This window comes from Carica papaya, chromosome 6 (assembly GCF_054855325.1).
Source record: "Carica papaya isolate Zhongbai chromosome 6, ASM5485532v1, whole genome shotgun sequence".
In the NCBI taxonomy this organism is placed as follows: Eukaryota; Viridiplantae; Streptophyta; class Magnoliopsida; order Brassicales; family Caricaceae; genus Carica; species Carica papaya.
In genome coordinates, this window is record NC_142314.1 from 29520047 (window position 1) to 29544114 (window position 24068).

The 24068-nt window shown below is 38.1% G+C and overlaps 1 pseudogene; it reads left to right on the forward strand.

Moving 5' to 3' along the window:
• The first annotated feature begins 21282 nt into the window (after positions 1 to 21282).
• Positions 21283 to 23247, forward strand: LOC110824965 (peroxidase RIP1-like; annotated as a pseudogene).
• The last annotated feature ends 821 nt before the right edge of the window (positions 23248 to 24068 follow it).

Here is a 24068-nt window from a genome sequence, read left to right on the forward strand (position 1 = left end):
GTTGTTGCACGTGTGATCACTTTATTTTTTATCTTTTATTAATTTTTTATACTTGCTCTTTAAAGTTATTTTTCTATAAAAATAATTATCTATCAAAATAAAAATTAGAAAATAAAATCATGAATTAATAAAATCACGTTGTATTGAGAAAAAGCAAGAATTTAAGAATTATTATTATTATAACTTTTTCAACATCTAATGTAAATTTTATTTTTTTTTGTTTTTGTATTACCTGCAATGTAAATCTAGTGTGTAATATTCTGACCCAAAATTCGATTTTAGATCAATTTTGATATTTTAAAAATAAATTATAAATTAATTATTATTCAGTTTTATTAAATTATTAAAAAAATAGGTATGGATGTAATTGAAAACAATTTTAGAGAAAAATTGGAAAAAATTTGAATTTGGTGGGTGTTTTTTGAAAGAAAAATAGAAACAAAAGGTCATTTGGTCCCTCTTCAAGATAATCCAATTCCTCTTCAACAGGATGCAGTAGGACTTGCCAACACCGCAACAAGGACCATGAGAACCGACCCTACTATCGCCTCAACAACACCTGCCGCATCTACGAAAGTGCCCAGCACTACGCGAGAAAGTGTATGCAGAATCAAAAATTAGGTCAGACCTCCAGTCTAGGGCGTAGTTTATACCCTCATCCAGAAGGATGCTGAAACCAACTCGGACGTGACATAGGACGAACCTAAAGATGAAGTTTATATTCAAGAAATTCCTGTGCCCCGAGAATTTTCGGATGTGTTCCTTGATGAACTACCTGAACTACTAGTGAACAGGGAAGTTGAGTTCACCATAGGCCTTCAACCTAACATCCAGCCTATCTTAATTGCCCCTTACCACATGAGTCGTGTAGAAATGAAGAAACAGATCAAAGAATTGTAGGATAGTGGGTTCAACTAATGTAGTGTATCTCATTGGGGTGCTGGAGTCACATTTGCAAAAAAAGGGAATAAGACACTGAGAATATGTATTGACTACAAGAGATTGAACAGGGTCACGATCAAGAATAAGTACCCCCTCCCTAGGATTGATGACCTTTTTGACCAGTTGCAGGGTGCCTAGGTTTTCTCCAAAATAGACTTGAGTTCAGGTTACCATCAGGTAAAGATTAAGGCAGAGGGCATTCCTAATACAGTCTTCTGAATCAGGTATGGACACTCTGAATTCCTAGTCATGCCATTTAGACTAACCAATGCACCAGCCATTTTTATGGACTTAATAAACAAGATTTTCAGATAATTCCTGGATCAGTTCGTTATTATATTTATCGATGATATCCTGGTCTATTTAAAAAGCATAGAGGAACACGTTCACCACCTAACTCAGATTTTGTAGATTTTTAGGAAAAAGAAATTATATGCAAAATTGAGTAAATGTGGGTTTTGAATCAAGCAAACTACCTTCTTAGAGCACATTATATCAAGGAATAGAGTGTTAGTGAACCCTAAAAAAGTTGAAGCGGTGCTTGGTTGGGAGAAATTGACTTCGGTCAACGAGATTCGTAACTTTCTAAGAATGACAGGTTATTACCGTAGATTTGTAGAAGGATTTTCTAGCCTAGCCGTTCCTTTAACCCGGCTCATAAAGAAGAACGTGAAGTTTGAGTAGAACAAGAATTGCGAAATAAGCTTTTCAGAACTCAAGAAGTAATTGACTACTGCACCCGTGTTGGCTTTACCGAGCAGGGCAGGTGGATATATAGTTTATAGGGATGCCTCCTACCTAGGTTTGGTTGTGTTCTGATGCAGCATGGGAATGTCATAACCTATGGGTCCAGACAGTTAAAGAGTCATGAAAAAAATTACCCTACTCATGACTTAGAACTTATTGCTATTATCCACGTCTTAAAAACTTGGAGCCACTAGTTATATAGGGAGACTTTTGAGATCTATACCGACCATAAGAGCTTGAAACACATATTCACTCATAAGGATCTCAACATGCATAAGAGATGTTGGATAGAGCTCCTCAAGGACTACGATTGCCATATTTTGTATCACCCAAGTAAGGACAATGTAGTAGTCGAAGCGCTCAGCAAAAAAAATGTAGGTATGTTAGCTCACCTAATAGTTTTAAAATGTAGGGTAATAGAAGCTGCACAACAGATACGACCTCAGGACTTTAAAAGAGTTACATGTTTGGTCTACCTAACTATTCAACCTAAATTGATAGAGAGAATAAAGTAAGCTCAATCTATTGATTCCACCATAGCAGCTCTCAAGAAGGATACAGAAAAAGAAGTAAATTCAAAATTCCAAGTCTCTATCAATGGGTTGCTCAGATTTCAGGACATGGTATGTATTTTAGGTGACAGTGAACTGAAAAATGACATCATGATAGAGGTTCATAACTCAAAATTCGTCATGCATTCTGGAAGTAGTAAAATGTATCAAAGTATGCGACCTCAGTTTTAGTGAAGAAAGATGAAAAGAGAGGTAGCCAACTTTGTTTTCAAGTATTTAGTATGTCAACAGGTTAAGGCAAAACATCAATACTCAGGTGGGCTACTTTAGCTATTACCGATCCCGGAGTTGAAGTGGGAACTTATCACAATAGATTTTGTGATAGGGTTCCCTATGGCACGCTCAGGACATGATGTCGTTTAGGTAATTGTCGACCGACTCACCAAGTCTTCTCACTTCTTGGCTATCAAGATGACCAACCCCTTGGACAATCTAGCAAGAATGTATATCCGAAAGATAGTCAGGTTACATGGAGTGTCAGTAACAGTAGTATCCGACAGAAGACTCAGGTTCACTTCTTAGTTTTGGTCTAGTTTTCAGTAAGTCATGAGAACAAAACTGTCTCTTAGTACCGCATTCCACCCTTAGACCGATGGACAATCAGAGAGGATAATTCACACACTAGAGGATATACTCTGAGCTTATGTTCTACATTTCGAGGGCCATTAGGATGATCACCTACCTTTAATAGAATTCGCTTACAATAACAATTACAAGGAAAGTATCGGCATGGCTCCGTACAAGACATTATATGGTTGTCCATGCAGATCGCTGATCTGTTAAAAAGAGGTGGGTGATAGAAAATTATTCAGGCCAAATCTTGTAGAGGAGATTACAGTCAAGATAGTTAAGATCAAGAAGAATATCCAAACAGCTTAGAATAGACATAAGAGTTATGCGGACACCCAGAAGAGGAATTTAGAATTTGAGAAAGGTTATCGAGTATTTTTTAAAGTCATTTCTTTTAAGAAAATCAGTAGATTTGACAATAGAAAAAAATTAAATCCCTGATTCATTGGGCCATTTGAGATCTTAGACATTATTAGTACGACCACCTACAGACTGGCACTACCTCCAGAGCTATCCAAAGTTTATAATGTGTTTCATGTGTCCATGCTACGTGAGTACAACTCGAACTCCTCATACATCTTGTCCCACGAGTCCCCTTCACTCTCTGAGGATCTATTCTATGAGGAGATACTAGTGGACATTGTAGACGAAAAAAATAGAGTACTCCAAAACAGAGAAATTTCCTTCGTCAAGCTCCTATGGCAAAATTACACACATAAAGAGACCACATGGGAGTTAGAATCGGACTTTAGAGCCCAGTATCCCCAATTGTTTGACTAAGTGAGAGGGTGACAAATTTGATGGACTAAATTTCTTCTTAAGAGGGAAGAGTTGTAATACTTGGGCCCGAAATTTGGCTCAGGATCAATTTTGGTATTTTAAAAATAAATAAAAATTAATTATTATTTAATTTTATTAAATTATTGAAAATAAATAGGTATGGATGTAATTGAAAGCAATTTTAGAGAAAAATGGGTAAAAATTTGAATTCGAGAGGTGTTTTTAAAAGAAAAATTAAAAATAGGAGAGCAAAATATGAATAGAAAAAGTTCAGCCACGTAGGACCGCCCAGTCAGTAGTATCGACAAACCAGAGCACGTAGCATGGTAAGACACGTTGACATCGATGCCATGTGGAAGGCCACGTGGGCGATCCGCGTGCCCTGCGATTGAACAACCCAGGATCGTTCCCGTGTGCGTGGACAACTTAGATTCGTTTCCTCTTTAGGCACGATTGGACGAACGAGATCAATTGCGATTGGGTATTTTTAGGTATGTGACGAGTATTTTAAATTCTGCAAAAAAAAAAAATTCAGGAAATCCGGTACCTGTTAAGAGGTGTAATAGACAGCGTGATGTCTCAAAATACTGATCCGAGTAAGGATCCCTCACCCTATTCTTTATTATAGTAAATTGAGGCTTAACGATGTATAATTTTATATTTTTGCGAAAAATTATAAAATCTTAAAAATAATTACAGGTCACTAGTGGAGCTGAAACCGGTTAGTTTATAATTTATCCTAATCTTCTGTTTGTTTTCCTATACTGTCCTACTTGCTTGTTACCATATTGTGCAGGTTCTTAACTTATAGTTTTAATAGTCTTATCGATTTATTTAGTTATTTGATTATTCGATCTCTTATTATGATAAGTTACATCGTTTGCATAAATATAGTTTAATTGATTTATAAATATAATATGAGATATTGGTATGCGTTTGTTGGTTATTTTGCTTGATGAGAATCTTTATGTGAAAGATTTATTGGGTACTTAGGGAAAGGTCATACGAGCTCGGTACATAGTGAACCCTACCGTGAACGTCATTTCAATCGAACGGAGCTGAGAAGTCCCATACCGGAAAGATTTGGGAGATATGGTTCATACTCATATTGGACGGAGTATCGAGGCGATAAAATATTTGGCGCCCATTATCAGATAGGGTATAGGGACGGCCGGTTAATTGTTAAAATTGAATATTGGGTTCACGAGTCGGAGGACATCCATATGGACCCTTAGAGGTACCAGTAAGCAAGTAAGAAAGGAAAATTATCGTCACTTATTCTTTTATGTATGAAAATGAAAAGTGGTATGAATATGAATGTTCATAGATTGTTTTTAGAAAATTCGTAATGGTATATATCAAACAAATGTCTTTATGTTATGTAACGCCCGGAAATTTAAAAAAAAAAATTTATTATTTTATTATTAATTATTTTAATTAGGGTTAAAAAAAAAAGCCACGTCAGCAGTCCCAGTCAGCAGTCCCAGCCAACCAGGACCTGCCACGTGGCAAAACCACGTCGACCGGGGACGGGCCACGTTGGCGATCTGCGTACGCGCGATCGGACGGCCCAGATCAAGCGTGCGTACGGACGGCCCAGATGCAATTGCACGGACGGTCCAGATTCAATAAAAAACGGACGGCTCAGATTAAAACAAAATGGACGGCTGAGATCAAAAGGCAAAAGGGTATAAATAGAACCCCCACACCTGACCACAAAAACCCTAGCCGCCTGCCCTCGCCGGAGAAGACAAACCAGACACCGGAGACGCCGGCCGCCGCCACCCGCCGCCGCACCGGGGAGATTTCTAACCGCCAATCGAGGTAAATTTCATACCTTCGACTCGTTTTTCCACGCTGATTTCCCCTGTGGCCAAATCGGAGCCAAAATCCCGGCCAAACGGCCGAAAAACACGGCCGAAACCCAGCGGCGTCGCCGCGCCCCTTCTCAGTTTTTGCCCCCGATGAGGCCCTTCCCGGCCTCCGTTTGATGCAATTTTTATATCACCGTGATCACCATTCTTTTCTCTACAGGTTGATCGGAGCCGAATCACCAAAACACGAACTTCACCAGAGAGCCGCCGCACTCGAGAGCACCGCCGCCGGTAAGCTTTGGTTTTCCGTAATTTTTTGGCCCCCTGAGGGCCCTAGGGTTGTTTTATCGCAAGTACCGATGCAAGTGTGGCCGAAAATGGCCAAATCGAGGTGAATCGCCACCGCTTGCGGCGGCGCCGTCGCCGGAGCACGGCGGAGCCGCCATGCCGAAATTGCGATATTGGCCAAAAAGGGGCCCTGGGCCTAATTTGTGATTTTTTGGGACATGTGCAGGTACCAGTAGTGCGTTTCAGTTCCCAAAAAAAAATTCAGGGAAAATTAGGGACAGCCTGTAGGCACACTGTGAAGCCGTGTTCGGACCCCGAAACGAGTAAGGACCCCTCACCCTATATCCTATCACGGTATTAAAGTTCAATAAATAATAAAACGGTATTTCATGAATCAATAGATGTGTGAAATTGTTTAAGGTCGCTAATGGAGCCCGAGTATAGTGTGTTTGTCGGTTAACTGTTATTTGGCCTATTTTACAGTTTTAATGCAGTATGAGGTTTGATGTTTTCATTTTATAGTTTCGTGTGCATATTTTACTGTTTTATTGATTATGAATTGAATTACTGGGATATTGATGTTGTATGTTGTCTGTTTGGCATAAATTACCGTTTGCTTGTTTGTATGTGGATTAATGATGCTGACTGAGGAAAAAGAGAATGAAAGATTATGTAAATAGGTAATTGTATAATGGGGTCAGCCTGACTAGATATTCTGGGAAATGGTGGACGGACCGGGTCCGTAGGGAACCCTACCGGGATTGTGGTCTCCCATACCGGACGGGGAATGGAGATCTTATGTGTTTTGGCGCCCATACCGGACGGGGTATGGGGACGGCCCGTTTCACCCTCATACCGGACGGGGTAATGAGGTTATAGTTTTGGCGCCCATACCGGACGGGGTATGGGGACGGCCCTCGAATCTGATTTCAAGTGTTAAGGGTTAACGGGTAGCGGGACCCCTATGGATCCCCATGGATACTAGTGGGCTGGTAAATGAGGAAAATATGTTGTGTAACGATTGAATTACAAAAGGCTTGATAAGTATTATATTATACAGTTTATATATGATTTCATGATGATGATAATGTTATTGTTTTCGTACACTGTTTTATAATTTCACCGAGGTAAGTGGATGGTGAAGGATTTATTATTGATAAAAGAATTTGTTGTAAATTATGCTCTATTGGTCTTTTTGTGTTTTCTACCCATCTTTACCTCCGTGACGGTGAGATATCGTGATGTATTTACTAGGCTAGTGTAGCTCATTCCTTATTTAATCATTTCAGATCAGGAAGACATTGTTCCCGAGCCGGTTCCGCAGGAGGACGACGAAGGGGACGCCTAAAGACTCCATAGTCATATTCGTAGCTTTTACTTTCAAGTTTCTCCTTTAGGTAGTTGATCTTTTATATTTTGTAAGCACGTTTTTGGTTTTAGTGTAAGGGATGTTAATCGAATTTTTGACTTCGCTTCCGCATTTGATATTTTTAATATACATTTCATTTTAAATTTCCGGGGCCGTTACATGTTAAATGTATTTAATTAAAGTAAGGGCTCCATTAGTTATTTTTCTGATTTTTACCAATATTTAATTTTTAGTGTATGTGATTAGTGTGATATTCTTACTGGATTAGTGTATCTCACCATTTCATTAACCATTTCAGATCAAGAAGGCCAAGATCTAGATCCCGATCAGCAAGAGGGTTATGAGTAGTTCAACCTCGGGACTTCCTTCAAGTGCTAGTGAAGGTTGTTCTAATATACTTATTTATTCGTTTTTTTTTAAGTACCGTTGTCTTTAGAATGGATATTCTCATATCCTTATTAGCCATTCTAAATTATTGTGTAAGGAATATAAATCCTAACTCTATTATTCGCTTTCATATTTAAATTATAAATTTATTTCTTTTAAGATATCAGGCCTTTACATAGTATGTATATTTTTGTTCCATATTAGCTACAGTTTAATTAAAATGATGTTATAAATATAAGTATTTAAAAATATTAACATTTTATAATTTTATAAATTAAAGTTTTAATGTTTGATCAAGCTTATATATTTTGTTTATTTTCTATTTTTAACTCAAATTATATTATATATTTTGTTTATTTTCCATTTTTTAACTCAAATTATATTATTTATAAAATTCCCTTAAATTACTAGCATTAATAGCATTTACGTTATATTATACGAAAGTGTAATTTTAAAACAAAAATTTGAATCAATTATAATTTATTTATAAATTAACCTTAATTTTAATTAGAGCTGTCTAGATATTTTTATTTGTAATTAATTGCCATACATCCTAACATATTTGTGTATAAACTAATACGTTATAAAAAATAAAAATTAGAAAATGATAAAATTACAAGTTTATGATAATATATTTGGGTTAAACAAAACTACTTATGAAAACAATAGTATTATAACCATCATAAAATCATATACACTTGTAACATAGCACATGTCATACTTTTGCACTTCAATAATCAGACAACAAATTTCTTCTTTTACCAGCCTACTAGTATCCATGGGGATCCATAGGGGGTCCCCGCTACACGTGAACCATTAACATTAATAACCTGATTCCAGGGCTGTCCCCATACCCCATCCAGTATGAGGGTGAAAAGGGCCATCCCCATACATCGTCCGGTATGGGCGCCAAAACACATAAGGTCTCCATACCCCGTCCGATATGAGAGACCACGTTCCCGATAGGGTTCCCTATGGACCCGGTCCGTCCACCATCTCCCAAGATATCTAGTCAGGCTATCCACATTATCCATTTATCAATCCACATAACATTTTTTCCATTTTTCTTGGTCTCAATCATCCAATCATACATAAACACGTAAACCAATAATGAACACCAAACAAAACAACACAACATTGGGTTCACCATAATTCAAACCGTAATAAAAGAAACCATGATTCATGCATATGTAACCATAAAATAAACACATCAGATACCATACTGCATTTAAAACTGAAAAATAGATCAAACAACAACTGACTGAAAATACATCAGATTCGGGCTCCATTAGTAACCTTAATTAATTATACACATGTATTAATTCATGAAATGTCGTTTTATTATTTATTGGGCTTTAATACCGTGATAGGAAACAGGGTGAGAAATCCTTATTTGTTTCGGAGTCTGAAATCAGCTCTACAATGTACCTACGAGCTGTCTCTAAATTTTCTAAATTTTTTCTGAGAAACTGAAACGCACTACCGGTACCTGCACGTGTTCCAAAAAACTCCAAATCAGACCTAGGGACCCTTTTCGGCCAATATCAGAATTTCAGCACGGCGACTCCGCCGTGTTCTGTGACGGCACCGTCGCCCGTGGCGGCGATCCGCCTCGGGTTGGCGGTTTTCGGCCGAATTCGGCCAAACTTGCATTGGTTCCTGCGATAAAACAACCCTATGGCCCTCGGTGGGCCAAAAAATTACGAAAAATTGAGACTTACCGACAACGGAACTCTCGGGTGCGGCAGCTTATCCGGCGCGAGTCGCGATTTGATGTTTTACTCCGGTCAATATGTAGAGAAAAGGACGGTGATCACAGTGATGTAAAAATTGCATCAAACGGGAACTGGAAAGGGGCTCATCGGAGACAAAAATCGAGGGAAGCCGCAGCGGCGCCGCTGGACTTCGGTAGTATTTTCAGGTCGATTGGCTGGTGGTTTGGCTCCAATTTGGCCATAGGCGGATTCAGCATCGAAAAACGAGCTAAGGGGAGAAACTTTATCTCGTTTGGCGGTCGAAAAACCCTCCAGTGCGGCGGCGGCCAGCTCCTCCAGTGATTGGTTCTTCTTCTCCGGCGAGGGTATTGGCGGCTAGGGTTTGGGATCGGGTGTTGGTGAGATTATTTATGACCTTCCCCTTTTAATCTCAGTCGTCCATCACGATTTAAACTGAGTCGTCTAATCGCGATTAAAATGAGAATAAATCTGGACCGTCCATCGCGATGCGATCTGGGTCGTCCGTGCATAATTCAATATGGGTCGTCCGTGCGCGTGAGATCTGGGTCGTCCGCACTCGTGAGATCTGGACCGTTCGATCGCATGCACGCGGATTGCCCACGTGGCCTCCCGCGTCAGCTTCCTTGCCACGCGGCGTGTTCTGGTTGAGTGGGGCTGCTGACTGGGTTGCTGACGTGGCTGCTGACGTGGCATAACTTTTTTAAATTGCGTTTTGACCCCCGGTTTCTGATTTTCTTTTCAAAAATACCATCAAAGTCTAAATTTTTACCCATTTTTTCCAAAATCAATTTTAATTAAATCCTAAAAATAAATTTACCATATTTTATCATTATTATTATTATTATTTTTATTTTTATTAAATTGAATTAAAACCTTATAAATTAAATATTAAAAAATTAAACTAAAATTATAATATAAATTAAAATAAATTAAAAAATAAAAATAATAAAAATTTGGGTGTTACAACTCTCCCCCCTTAAAGAAATTTTGTCTCCCAAATTTGTCTCTTACTCTTGGTCGAACAAATGGGGATACTGGGCTCTAAAATCTGATTCTAGCTCCCATGTAGCCTCCCTTGGTGTGTGGTTTTGTCACACGACCTTTACAAATGATATTTCCCAATTGTGGAGTATTCTGCTCTTTCGGTCCGTGATACCGACTGGTACTTCTTCATAAGATAAGTCCTCTTGGAGTGGAAGTGGTTCATGAGCCAAGACATGAGAGGGGTCCGGGTTGTACTTACGTAGCATGGATACGTGGAACATATTGTGGACTTTAGAGAGCTCTGGAGGCAATGCTAGTCTGTAGGTGGCAGTACCAATCCTGTCTAAGACTTCATATGGTCCAATAAATCGGAGGTTCAGTTTTCCCCTCCTGCCGAACCTACTAATTCCTTTGAAATGAGTGACCTTAAGGAACACCTGATCGCCTTGTCCAAACGCTAAATCTCTCCTCCGGGTGTCCGCATAACTCTTCTGCCTACTTTAAGCCGTATGAATCTTCTTTCTGATTTTAACTATTTTAGACGTGGTTTCCTCCACCAACTCTGGGTCGAACAATTTTCTGTCGCCCACTTCTTCCCAACAAATTGGTGATCTGCATGCGCGCCTATATAACGCCTCATACGGAGCCATGCCAATGCTCACTTAGTAGCTGTTGTTGTAGCAAAATTCTATCAGAGGTAGATGGTCGTCCCAATGGCCCCCAGAGTCAAGGACGTAAGCCCGAAGCATATCCTCAAGTGTACGGATTGTCCTTTCTGACTGTCCATCAGTCTGAGGATAGAAAACAGTACTGAGAGACAGCTTTGTTCCTATGGCTTGTTGAAAGCTACTCCAAAACTGAGAAGTGAACCTGGGGTCTCTGTCAGATACCGCTGTCACTGAATGATAGCAACGGTTACCCGTTGATTAAGATCGTTCCTTGATGATTTAGTTCAGCCAATCTTCAATCTTGGATGAACTCAACAACATTGAGCATATCAAACTCAACACCTTTGAATTACACCAAAAGAAAGAATTACGAAAATCTTCTAAGCAACCCAACCCAACCCAACCTATTTGAACCCAACAACAATAGTTATATCAAACCTACCACCTTTGAATCACAAAAAGGTAAAAAAATTGAATTATGTTACCCACCCCTAAATCTAATGAACCCAACAATAATAGGTATATTAAACCTATCACATTTGAATTACAGAAGAGAAAGAAAAAAAGGCCAAGGTGCCACAACTAGGACGAAGAATCCTAGTTGATAAACCTAATAAGTTTTGCAAGCAACTTGCAAGACCCAAACTAGCTCAAAGAGACTAGAAAATTAAGGAAAACCCTTAACAAGTATGTAATTTTAATATGATTTTTACAAGTAGAATGCATCCCTATTTATAGGTCATAGGGAACATGAAATTCAAAAGTAAATTACTTAAAATTAACTTTGGAAATAGAAACTAATAAAGAAAAATTCAAGACTAATTAATGACTTGGGATTCTAGTCTTCTTTGAATTCATTTTTCCAAGGCTGACTTCTTTTTACTCCATGTTGATTTTTCATCATCCAATGATGAGTTTTAATGTTTTTGAAGATACCAATCTTATTCATAAATGATCAGATTTATTTATGTCCTTCAACTTCAAAGTCAAGCCATTATTGTTTACTAAAATTGATAAAAGAATGTAGTCTTGAACCAGCCACGCTTTTGCACTAAATTTAGGCCATGTTATGGACCAAAATGATTGTCTTGATCAACCCAATATGATTCATTAGCCCTTATTGGCCCATGATCTGAAATGGTCATGAAATTCACAATTCTGGACTTCGCATTGTGGGCTTTGGAGCATTCTAGTGAAAGACTTGTGCTAATCAAATTCTTTAAGGCTTCTTGTATTTTCTTTCTTTTTGAACGTGTCATTGGACCAGCAATGTTGATCAAATTATTATCTTCACAAACTTGAGCTTCCTGATTAGCAACATTTGAGTTTTTGTGCATTTGATCACTATCACTGGAACTCCATGCAATCTGACTATTTCTCGGATATACATTCTTGCCAACTTGTCCAAAGAATCGGTCATCTTGATGGCTAGGAAGTGGGAAGACTTGGTAAACCGGTCAACAATTACCCAGATGGCGTCATGTCCTGAACGTGCCTTGGGTAATCCAGTTACGAAGTCCATGGCGATGTGTTCCCATTTCTACTCTGGAATCGATAAGAGCTGAAGTAGCCCACCTGGGCACTGATGCTCTGCATTGACCTGTTGACATACCAAGCATTTGGATACAAAATCAGCTATGTCTCTCTTCATCTCATTCCACCAAAACCGGGGTCGCATGCCTTGGTACATTTTGGTGCTTCCGGGATGCATGGCAAACTTCGAGCTATGAGAATCTGTCATGATGTCTCTCTTTAACTCGATGTTGTCTGGGACACACACTCTGTCTTGGAAACAGAGTAACCCATCGGCAGAGATTCAGAATTCTGAGCTCACTCCATGTTCTGCATCCTTCTTGCGGGCTACCAGGGCGGGGTCGACTGACTGGGCTTTCCTTATTCTCTGGATTAACTCGGGCTGGACTGTCAGATGGCGCAAACATGTGACTCTCCTCAAGTCCTGAAGTCGAACTTGTTGTGTGGCACTAATTTGCATACATTCTGAAACCATCTAATGGGCTAAGATACCTGCAATTTTCCTGCTGAGAGCATCTGCTACCACGTTGCCCTTACCCGGATGGTATAAGATATCACAATCATAGTCTTTAAGGAGTTCCATCCACCTTCTTTGACGCATGTTAAGATCCTTCTGAGTGAATATGTGTTTCAAACTCTTATGATCGGTATAGATCTGAAAGGTCTCTCCGTATAAGTAGTGGCGCCAGGTTTTCAAAGCGTGTATAATTGCGGCAAGCTCCAAGTCATGGGTGGGGTAATTCTTTTCATGATTCTTTAACTGCCTGAACCTATATGCTATGACCTTTCTATGCTGCATCAGGACACAACCCAGGCCTAGATAGGAGGCATCACTATAAACTGTATATCCCCCCGATCCACTCGGTAAAACCAGTACAGGTGCAGTAGTAAGCCGTTTCTTTAATTCTGAAAAACTTCTTTCGCAGTCCTCATTCCACTCAAATTTGACATTCTTCTTTGTGAGTCGGGTTAGAGGAGCTGCTAGGCTGGAAAATCCTTCAACAAACCTGCGGTAATAACCTGTCATCCTAGGAAACTCTGAATTTCCTTAACTGATGTCAACTTCTCCCAGCCAAGTACCGCTTCAACCTTTTTGGAATTCACTGATACTCCTTCCTTCGATATGATGTGTCCTAGGAAGGCGGTCTGCTCAAGCCAGAATCCATACTTACTCAACTTTGTATATAACTTCTTATTTCTGAGGAAGTGCAAAACTTGGGCAAGATGGTGAGCATGTTCTTCTCTGCTTTTTGAGTATACTAAGATGTCATCGATGAACATGATAACAAATTGATCCAAGAACTCTCTGAAGACTCTATTCATCATATCCATAAAGATTGCCGGGGCGTTGGTTAACCCAAATGGCATGACCAGGAACTCATAGTGTCCGTACTTGGTTCGAAAGGCCATCTTGGGGATGTCTTCTGTTCTTATCTTCACCTGATGGTAACCTGATCACAGGTCTATTTTAGAGAAGACCTGTGCAGTCTGCAGCTGATCGAAGAGGTCATCAATTCTGGGAAGGGGACATTTGTTCTTGATCGTAACCTTGTTCAATCCTCTGTAATCAATACACAGTCTCAATGTTCCATCTCCCTTCCTTATAAAAGTGACTCCGGCACCCCAAGGGGACACACTATGTCAAATAAAACCACTGTCTTGTAATTCAGTGATCTGTTTTCTCAATTCTTCCATCTCAATGCAGCTCATGCGGTAAGGAGCAACCGAAATGGGCTGGGTGCCTGGTTGTAGGTCTATAGTGAACTAAACTTCCCTGTCCACTAGTAGTCCGGGTAGTTCATCCGAAAATACATCTGAAAAGTCTCAGGCTACCGGAATATCTTGGATACAAATTTCCTTCTTGGGCTTGCTCTGTACCACGTCCGGGTCGGCATCGGCATCCTGCTGTGTGAGGTTGTAAACCCTGCCCTGAAAAGGAGGTCTTCCTTGGTTCTGGTTCCTCGGGCACTCTCTCGTATAGTGCTGGGCACTACCACATATGCGACAGGTGTTGTTGAGGTGATAGCAGGGTCGGTCCCCGTGATCTTTGCCGCAGTGCTGACAAATCTTGCCACGTGCTGCCCCTGGAGCCTAAGGGGGAACCTGGGTCATCGATCTGGGCCTCTTATTTTGTTGGACAGGCACAGTAGGTGCTGGTCTGCGGGGTGGAGCTGAGGGTCTGTGACTCCCTGCTGACTGAGAAAGGGTGTTGAAACTCCTCTCCACGATCTGTGCTTTTACCAGAACGGCTGAATATGTCTTGAGCTCTAGTACCAATAAGTACCGCTTGATCTCTGGGCGGAGGCCCCAGTGGAACCTCCTAGCCTTCCTGCTTTAATCTATCAATGTCTCAGGGGAGTATCGGTCTAGCTCAGGAACTTACGAGCATATACCAATACCGTCATTTTTCCCTGGACAAGCTGGACAAACTCCATCTCTTTTAGATGTTGGAGGTGCTCGGGATCCGCTCGCTGTAGCGGTGGCTCAACTTGTGGCAGTGGGGGAGGGTCGGGTAACTCACTTCTCTCCTCTCGGCCTTGCTGGGCAGCAATGATCCTTTCTAGCATCTCAAATATTCTGTCCACATCTTTCTGAAGTGAATCATCCCGGGCTACTTGGTTTAGTGGGGGTCTTCCTCTCCTCATCTCTCTGCACTCGCATTTCATAAGGAAGGGTTGATTAACGATTAATCGGTTGGTATTTCTCTAAATATTATTGTGTAAAGGACGAGTCTGAGGAACGCGGCTCTTATACCAACTGTAACGACCCCGGAAATTCAAGTGAAGATGTATGTATTAAAAACTTTAAATGCGGAAGCGAAATAAAAATTCTGATTAACATCTCTTACACAATAACCAAAAACGTATTCAACGTATGAAAGAATAAGCTAATTAAAAGAAATATTCGAAATAAAAACTATAAATAGAGGTATAAAATCTTTAGGCGTCTAACTTGCCGTCTTCCTGCGGAACGGGCTTGGGAACCACGTCTTCCTGATATGAAATGGTTAAGTAAGGAATGAGCTACACTACCCAAGTAAAGACATAACACTATCTCACTGCAACAGAAGTAAAGATTGGTAGAAAATAAAAACGATCAATGGAGCATAATTTATAACAAACTCATTTATTAATAATAAAAACCTTTACTATCCACTTACCTCGGTGAGATTTGTGAAAATAACATATGAAAACAATAGAATTATAACCATCATAAAAACATATATACTTGTATTATAGCACATGTCATACTTTTGCACTTCAATAATCAAACAACAAATTTTCTCTTTTACAACTCTACTAGTATCCATGGGGATCCATAGGGGGTCCCCGCTATACGTGAACCATTAACATTAATAACCTGATTCCAGGGCCGTCCCCATACCTCGTCTGGTATGGGCGCCAAAACCATAAACCTCAATACCCCGTCTGGTATGAGGGTGAAACGGGATGTCCCCATATCCCGTCTGGTATGGGCGCTAAAACACATAAGGTCTCCATACCCCGTCCGATATGAGAGACCACGTTCTCGGTAGGGTTCCCTACGGACGGGGTCTGTCCACCATCTTCTAGGATATCTAGTCAGGCTGTTCACATTATCCCTTTATCAATCCACATAACATTTTTTTCATTTTTCTTGGTCTCAATCATCCAATTATACACAAATACGTAAACCAATAATGAACACCAAACGAAACAACACAACATCGGGTTCACCATAATTCAAACCATAATAAAAGAAACTATGATTCATGCATACATAACCATAAAATAAACACATCAGATACCATACTGCATTTAAAACTGAAAAATAGATCAAACAACAACTGACTGAAAATACATCAGATTCGGGCTCCATTAGTAATCTTAATTAATTATACACATGTATTAATTCATGAAATGCCGTTTTATTACTTATTGCGCTTTAATACCGTGATAGGAAACAGGGTAAAAAATCCTTACTTGTTTCGGGGTTTGAAATCAGCTCGACAATGTGCCTACGGGCTGTCCCTAAATTTCTTGAAATTTTTCCGGGAAACTAAAACGCACTACCGGTACCTGCACGTGTCCCAAAAAACTCCAAATCAGACCCAGGGCCCCTTTTCGGCCAATATCAGAATTTTGGCACGGCGGCTCCGCTGTGCTCTGGCGACGGCACCGCCGCCCGCGGCGGTGATCTGCCTCGGGTTGGCCGTTTTCGGCTGAATTCGACCAAACTTGCATTGGTTCTTGCGATAAAACAACACTAGGGCCATCGGTGGCCCAAAAAATCACAAAAAACTGAGACTTACTGGCGGCGAAACTCTCAGGTGCAGCGGCTTCTCTGGTGCGAGTCACGATTTGATGTTTTACTCTGGTCAATCTATAGAGTAAATGACGGTGATCACAATGGTGTAAAAATTGCATCGAACGGGAACCGAAAAGGGACTCATCGGAGGCAAAAATCGAGGGAAGCTGTAGTGGTGCAGCTAAACTTTGGCAGTGCTTTCCGGTCGATTGACCGGTGGTTTGGCTCCGATTTGGCCATAGGCGGATTCAGCATCGAAAAGCGAGCCAATGGGAGAAAATTTACCTCATTTGGCAGTCGAAAAACCCTCCGGTGTGGCGGCGGGTGGCGGCGACCGGCTCCTCCGGTGACTGGTTCTTCTCCGGCGAGGGTGCTGGCGGCTAGGGTTTGGGGTCAGGTGTGGGTGAGGTTATTTATAACCTTTTCTTTTAATCTCAGCCGTCCATCACGATTTAATCTTGACCGTCCGATCGCGATTAAAATGGAAATAAATTTAGGCCGTCCATCATGATGCGATCTGGACCGTTCGTGCGTGATTCAATCTGGGCCGTACGCACGCGTGATATCTGGGCCATCCGTGCGCGTGAGATCTGAGCCGTCCGCACGCATGAAATTTGGACCGTTCGATCGCGTGCACGCGGATCGCCCACGTGGCCCCGTTCCGCGTGGCCTCCCGCGTCAGCTTCCTTGCCACGCGGCGTGTTCTGGTTGGTCGGGGTTGCTGACTGGGCTGCTGACGTGGCTGTTGACGTGGCAAAACTTTAAGTATTTTAACTATTATTAAGTATGTAACAACAAGGTAGTATAAACTACTACATGGTAGAACAATTAGTATTAAATATTACTTAGTAGAATGACTAATAGTAGTATATTATTAGCTACTACTAAGTACGTAATACTACTTTACTACAAGTCATCTTCCTATATTCTTTGTAATGTTATTTAATATATGTCATATTAGCTAAGTTATCTCGCAATTAAATAATATTTTATATAATTTGATAGGGTGCTTGTAATCAGTTAAGACTATGTGCTCACTAGCAGAGTTACTTGGTAACTAATAAAAATTGCCACGTGATTGCCTATGTAATACCTGGGCCTAAAAATCAGCTCGGGATAAATTTTTCATTTATAAAAAATTTATAAATAATTAATTTAATTTTTTTTTTTTAAAAAATGAATTATGGATGAAATTGAAAATAATTTTAGAGAAAAATGGTAAAATTTTGAATTCGATGGGTGTTTTTTTTTTTAAATTTGAAAATAAGGGGTTAAATCACAAAATGAGAAGTTTGGCCACGTGGGACGGCACGGGCAGTAGCCCTAGCAGACCAGAGCACACCGCGTGGTAACCCCGCTGATATCGATACCACGCGGGAGGCCACGTGAGCGATCCGCGTGCTTGGCGATCCGACGGTCCAGATCTCATTCCGCACGCGTGAATGGCTCAGATGCATTCCCTCTTTATACGCGATTAAATGGTCAGATTTAATTTGATCGCGCGGTCCATATTCATTTTTTAATTAAGATAAATCCAAGGGACGAGAGAGGGTCACATATTCCCGAACGGACGGTCCAGATCAACATGGGGAGGGTATTTAAGCATTGCATTTTAGGGAACCCTAACCCTAGCCGCACCAACCCTCACTAGAAAAGAAGAACCAAACGTTGGAGAAGGAGGTTAACCACCGCCGCCGCCGCCGTATTGGAGCCACCACCGTCCGCCAAAAAAGGTAAAAAAAATTCATTCCTACTCGAAATTCAATTTCGAGCCTCCCTGTAGCTATATCAGAGTAAAAGGAGTGGCGGGTGAATCAGAAACCACAGGCAAAGTTTGGCTGAGCCGCCACGACCAAGATCCAAAACCCTCTCCGATGACCCCCTTTCTGTTTTTTATTTTATGCGATTCTTTGACCATCATGTTCATAATCTCTTTCTAGTGCAGGTTAGCCGAAAAAGAACTCCAGCTGCGAAGGATAACCCGCGGTGCTGCCGCACCCGGAGGACCCCTTGTCGGTAGGTGTCGATTTTTTTTTTTAATTTTTTAAGCCAACCAAGGCTTTCTAATATATTTTTTTACAGGGATACGTGTAAAACCAACCAAAATTGACCAGATCGAGGCGAACCGCCATCGTGGGCGACAGAGCTGGCACCAGAGTATGGCGACATCGTCGTGCTGGAACCCTAAAATTTGCTGGAAAGGTTTTTCAACACTGATTTTAGCTTTTTAGAGTATTTTTTTCGTACGTTACAAGTATTTTAATTTTCACAAAAAAAATTCAGGTAACTTGAGGACTGTCAGGAGGTGTATAAATGGCACGACATTTCGAAACATCGATATGGATAAGAATCCCTCACATGATTCCCTATTATAGTAAATTGAGACTTAATAATCGCATATCTTGTATTTTATAAAAAATTAAAAAATCCTAAAAATAATTACAGATCAGTAGTAAAGCCAAAATTGATCAATTCATATTTGTCCTGATTCACTATTTATTTTTCTGTACTGTTTTAATTGCCTACTATTATATTGTGCGTATTTAATTTATGATTTTGATTGTTTTCTTGGTTGTTTGATTTATCTCACTGCACATTCTTGTGTTGGTTTATTCTAAAATAAAATATCTCAATTATATTCTTAATGTATATATCGTCTGTTTACATAGCATACTGTTGATTTGTGAATACAAAATGTTAGTATGAAATTGACGATTGATTGGTGATATAGATATATGTATGAAAGACTTACTGAGTACCATGAGAAAGGGTGGACGAACCCGGTACATAGAGAACTCTACTGTAGATATTATCTCAGTTGGATGAGGTTGAGAAGTCCCATACCAAAAGGGTTTGGGAGATATGGTTCACCCTTATACCAGACGGGTTATCGAGACAATGGTGTGTTTAGCGCCCATTACCAGATGGAGTATGGGGACGGACAGGTTAACTGATAAATCTAGATATTGGGTTCACAAGTAAGGGGAATATCCTTATGGACCCCTAGGGGTTCTAATAAGTAGGTTAAAAGGAGAATTGTTAATCTTGTTCACTTGTATATGAAACTAAAATGTTATACAGGGATTTGTCTCCATAGATTGATTTTGAAAAACAAGTAACGGTAAATCATAACGTTATATGAGTATTTGTCTTTATAGGTTTATTTTGAAAAACTCGCAATGGTAAGTATGGAATAAATATTTTTATTTATATTAAACGAATTTACTTAAATAAAGAGATTCATTAGTTATTTTATAATTTTTACCAACTTTTAGTTTTCGTATCAGTGATTAGCGTAATATTCTTACTAAGCTAATGTAACTCACTCTTCTATTAACTATTTCAGATTAAGAAGAATATGATTCAAATCCTAATCAGTAGGAGGGTTGTGAGTAGATTACATCCTGTACTCTATCAAGTGCTAGTGGAGGTTAATCCCCCTTAGAACATTTATTTACTTATTTTTAATCGTTTATCCATATTTTTTATGAACTGCTGTAGAACTTACATTCTCGTAACCCTATTGGACATTCATATTTAATGTGTAAGATCTGTAACCCTAACATTATTGTTTGCTTCCGCATTTAAAAAAACAAATTCATTTTTTTAAGTTCCAAGTTTTTACAACTTAAGAATAACACGTTGAAAGAAGTCACATAGTGGTAGTTTTTTTTATTCATGGTTAAATTTGGCACACTCACGAAATGATCAAGATAAGAAGATACACCTTAGATAATTTTTTTTAATTATTTTATTATAATATAATTTAAATTTATTTTTTTTAAAAAAAAGATTCCAGTAGATGGATGAGTGATTAAGAATGAACAAGTTAGAGAAATCTTAATCTTGCTCGTATATTTGATTTTCATATCTCACGTAAATATTTGTGTTATTTATTAATAGAGACTTGATTTTTTATCATTATATATTTCAAATTGTTGTTATTGAGTTTTAAAAATTTTGTAACCTTTGTATGATTTATTTTAGATTTAAGAAGCTGTGTTGTGATTGGTTAATTTGTCCATTTCTCAAATTTATTTAGGCATATAATAGGTTATTTTTTAAATGTCATGTGATATTTGTTATTAATGTTGAATGTTTCTACATTGTCATTAAGATTTTATGTTAATGATTGCACTAATCATATTTAGAAGGATAGAGGAGAGTGATGGGGCATGCGAGATAAGCATTAATTAATCTCTAACGTAAGAAAATAACATTTAAATATTACACTTTATAAGAATATAAGAAAAAGATTACCAAATATTTTAGTGTGAATCATAATAATAAAATAGTTCAAATTAGATTTTCATCTTTAATTTTTTTTTAAATTAAATAATTATAACAAAATATATAAAAAAAATGATAAAAAAAATTACCAACTAAACCAATAGTAAAATAATTATCTGAAAAAAATAAAAAATTAATACGTAAGATATTTCTTATTTTACTTTATATTTATATATATATAGAATAATAGATAGTAGATTGGTCAACCTCCTCCTCCTCCTCCACCTCCTCCCCCACCCCTTCCCCTTTCCCTTTCCGCTCAGCTATAAATACACACAAAAACTGAGGCCAACACAAACACTGTAAGTTTATATACAAACATGGCGTCTTCACGTAGCGTGTTTGTGGGAGTGGTGCTACTGCTGGTGAGCTTGGCAGCGACGTGTTTCGCGGCGCTGTCTCCTGTCTACTACGACAAACTGTGCCCTAAAGCTTTGCCAACCATTAAGCGAATTGTGGAGGATGCAGTCAACCAAGAACGTCGCATGGCTGCTTCTTTGCTGCGTCTACATTTTCATGATTGCTTTGTGCAGGTTTTCACATATATATATATATATATACATATGTATGTGTATAAGTTAAGAAGTACAGTTAATATTTATATTTTATTTACAGTTTGAGTTTTTTCTGAACTTTTGTACATAAATATGTAAGTTCTTTAACTTTTCTCACTGTACTAAATACAAACACGTACTCACAGCGCGCGCGCGCACACACACACACATATATATATATTTATGTATGAATATTGCTCTACGGGACCGGTGGTAACTTTTCTAATATTATAGGGCTGCGATGCTTCAATTCTTCTAGATCCTACACCTAATATGGATAGTGAAAAGAATTGCAAATCCTAATATAAATTCAGTGAGGGGTTTTGAAGTTATTGATCGGATCAAGTCCGAGGTTGACAAAGTTTGTGGACGCTACGTGGTGTCATGTGCAGATATACTTGCTATTGCAGCTCTAGACTCTGTTGTCGCGGTACTTACTTCTTATAATTTTTATTTCTTCTTAGATGCACCATAATCATATTATCCACACACACAAATATACACATCAATGAAATATAATCACCTATATGACGACTCGTTAGGAATACTTAACTGAAAATGAGTTCATGCACAAGTGCTCAATAAAGCTTACATATATTCTTTACTAAAGAAAAAACAAAAACATGTAAAAGATGCATATTTGTGAAGTAGCTAACACAAAATTAAAACAGTTTTTGAATAAAACATGAATATTTCTACTTCCCTATGCTATTAAAATAATATGAGCAGACAATTTGTTTTTTTTTTTTTTAAACCCAACAATTGAACAACTTTAAATTATATTTTTCTATTCATTTATTTTTTGTTTTTCCATCTAAAATTTTTTTCTTCATTTTCTCCACTCCCATTTCATTTCTTTTTTATTCTCCTTATAAATCCCAAACATATCTTAAGTCCCAATAATATCCTAAAGAAATGACATTGTAATTATTCTTCACCTTCTCCAATTTCCACTTTTAATTTATTGTATGATGGATTTCTTTAAAAAAAACTATACATTTATCAAGAAAAAGTCATTTACTTGGTAAAAAATTGACACAAATTAAGAAGAAAAAGAACAATAAGTAATGCAAGACATATAAAAGAAAATAAATAAAATTCGTTTGTATATATATATATATATGCATGAACATATGAAATATAACTAAATATTGAGATTAAATCTAAATAAATGTGCAGTTTGGAGGGCGCCAATGGAAGGTACGATTAGGAAGGAGAGACTCATTAAGTGCTAATCGAGCACTAGCCAACATTAACATTCCGGCTCCATTCCAAGACTTACCTGGACTGATTGACAACTTCAAGAAGTAATGATTAAATGAAATGACCTTGTGGCGCTCTCTGATGGCCACACCTTAGGCTTTTCTAGGTGTCATGTCTTTAGGGATTGAATCTACAATGATACAAATATAGATCCTACATTCGCTAAAGAACGCCAAAAGATTTGTCCTCAGCTGGAGGAAATGAGAATTTAAGTCCTCTTGGCAAAACTCCTATTAAATTTGATGCCTCTTATTTCTTTAACCTATTAAAGAAGAAGGGACTTCTTCATTCTGATCAGGCACTTTTTGATGGTGGCTCTACTGATGATTTAGTTAAGATCTATAGCTCCAACTTTAAAGCCTTTGCATATGATTTTGCTAATTCTATAACCAAGATGGGCAATATCAATCCTTTGACTGGGAAGAAAGGTCCAATTGATCAAAATTATCGAAAAGTCAACTAATATATTTAATTAATATTAATCATTATGATTACTAGTTTAAGCTGCTAGATATTAATATTTAAAGTATTTTAAAATTGTAATATGACGGTTTAAATGTATGAATACTACGAATATATTTCTTAAGAAGTAATTTCTCCTACTGTGTCTCTTGATAGAAGATAAATGTGCTTTTTTAGTTTCTTATCTATTTATTGTCTACCATTAGACATAAACTCATTGATAAAAGATTGTTCTAATAAATATTTTCAAGAATATGTATATATATATATATATATATATATAATCAATTCAATAAACTTTTTATTTGACAAAAGTGAAGGTGAACCTTTAGGTAGGAGTACTATTTTATATAATATAATATAAAAGAATCCTACAACAAAATTTACTCAAATATGAGAATCATGGCTATTAGGGAGCCATTATTATGCATGTCAGTTTCTGAATGTTTTAGTTTCTTTGTGAATCTAACAACCATTATATTGTAATTATTGTTGGTAATAGTGTATTTGTCAAGCCAATTATAGAAGAGGATTAAAGAATTAGTATAAAAATTTTATTTCAAAGATATTATAATGGTTATTTTATTAATAAAATGTAAGCTATTATTTTTTTTAATACAACAATGTAAGTTATTCAGTTTTATTGTATTGTTGCAGGCCATCATTGTTAAATGTCTATTAAAAAAAATTGAGATTAAATAAGATTATAAAAATTAAATTTATTCAAACTCATTTATAGTTTAGAAAGTTTTCTGGTCAAATGATTAATTTTACTTGGATATTATTGATCTGGATAGATTAGTAAATAATGCATAAGAAACA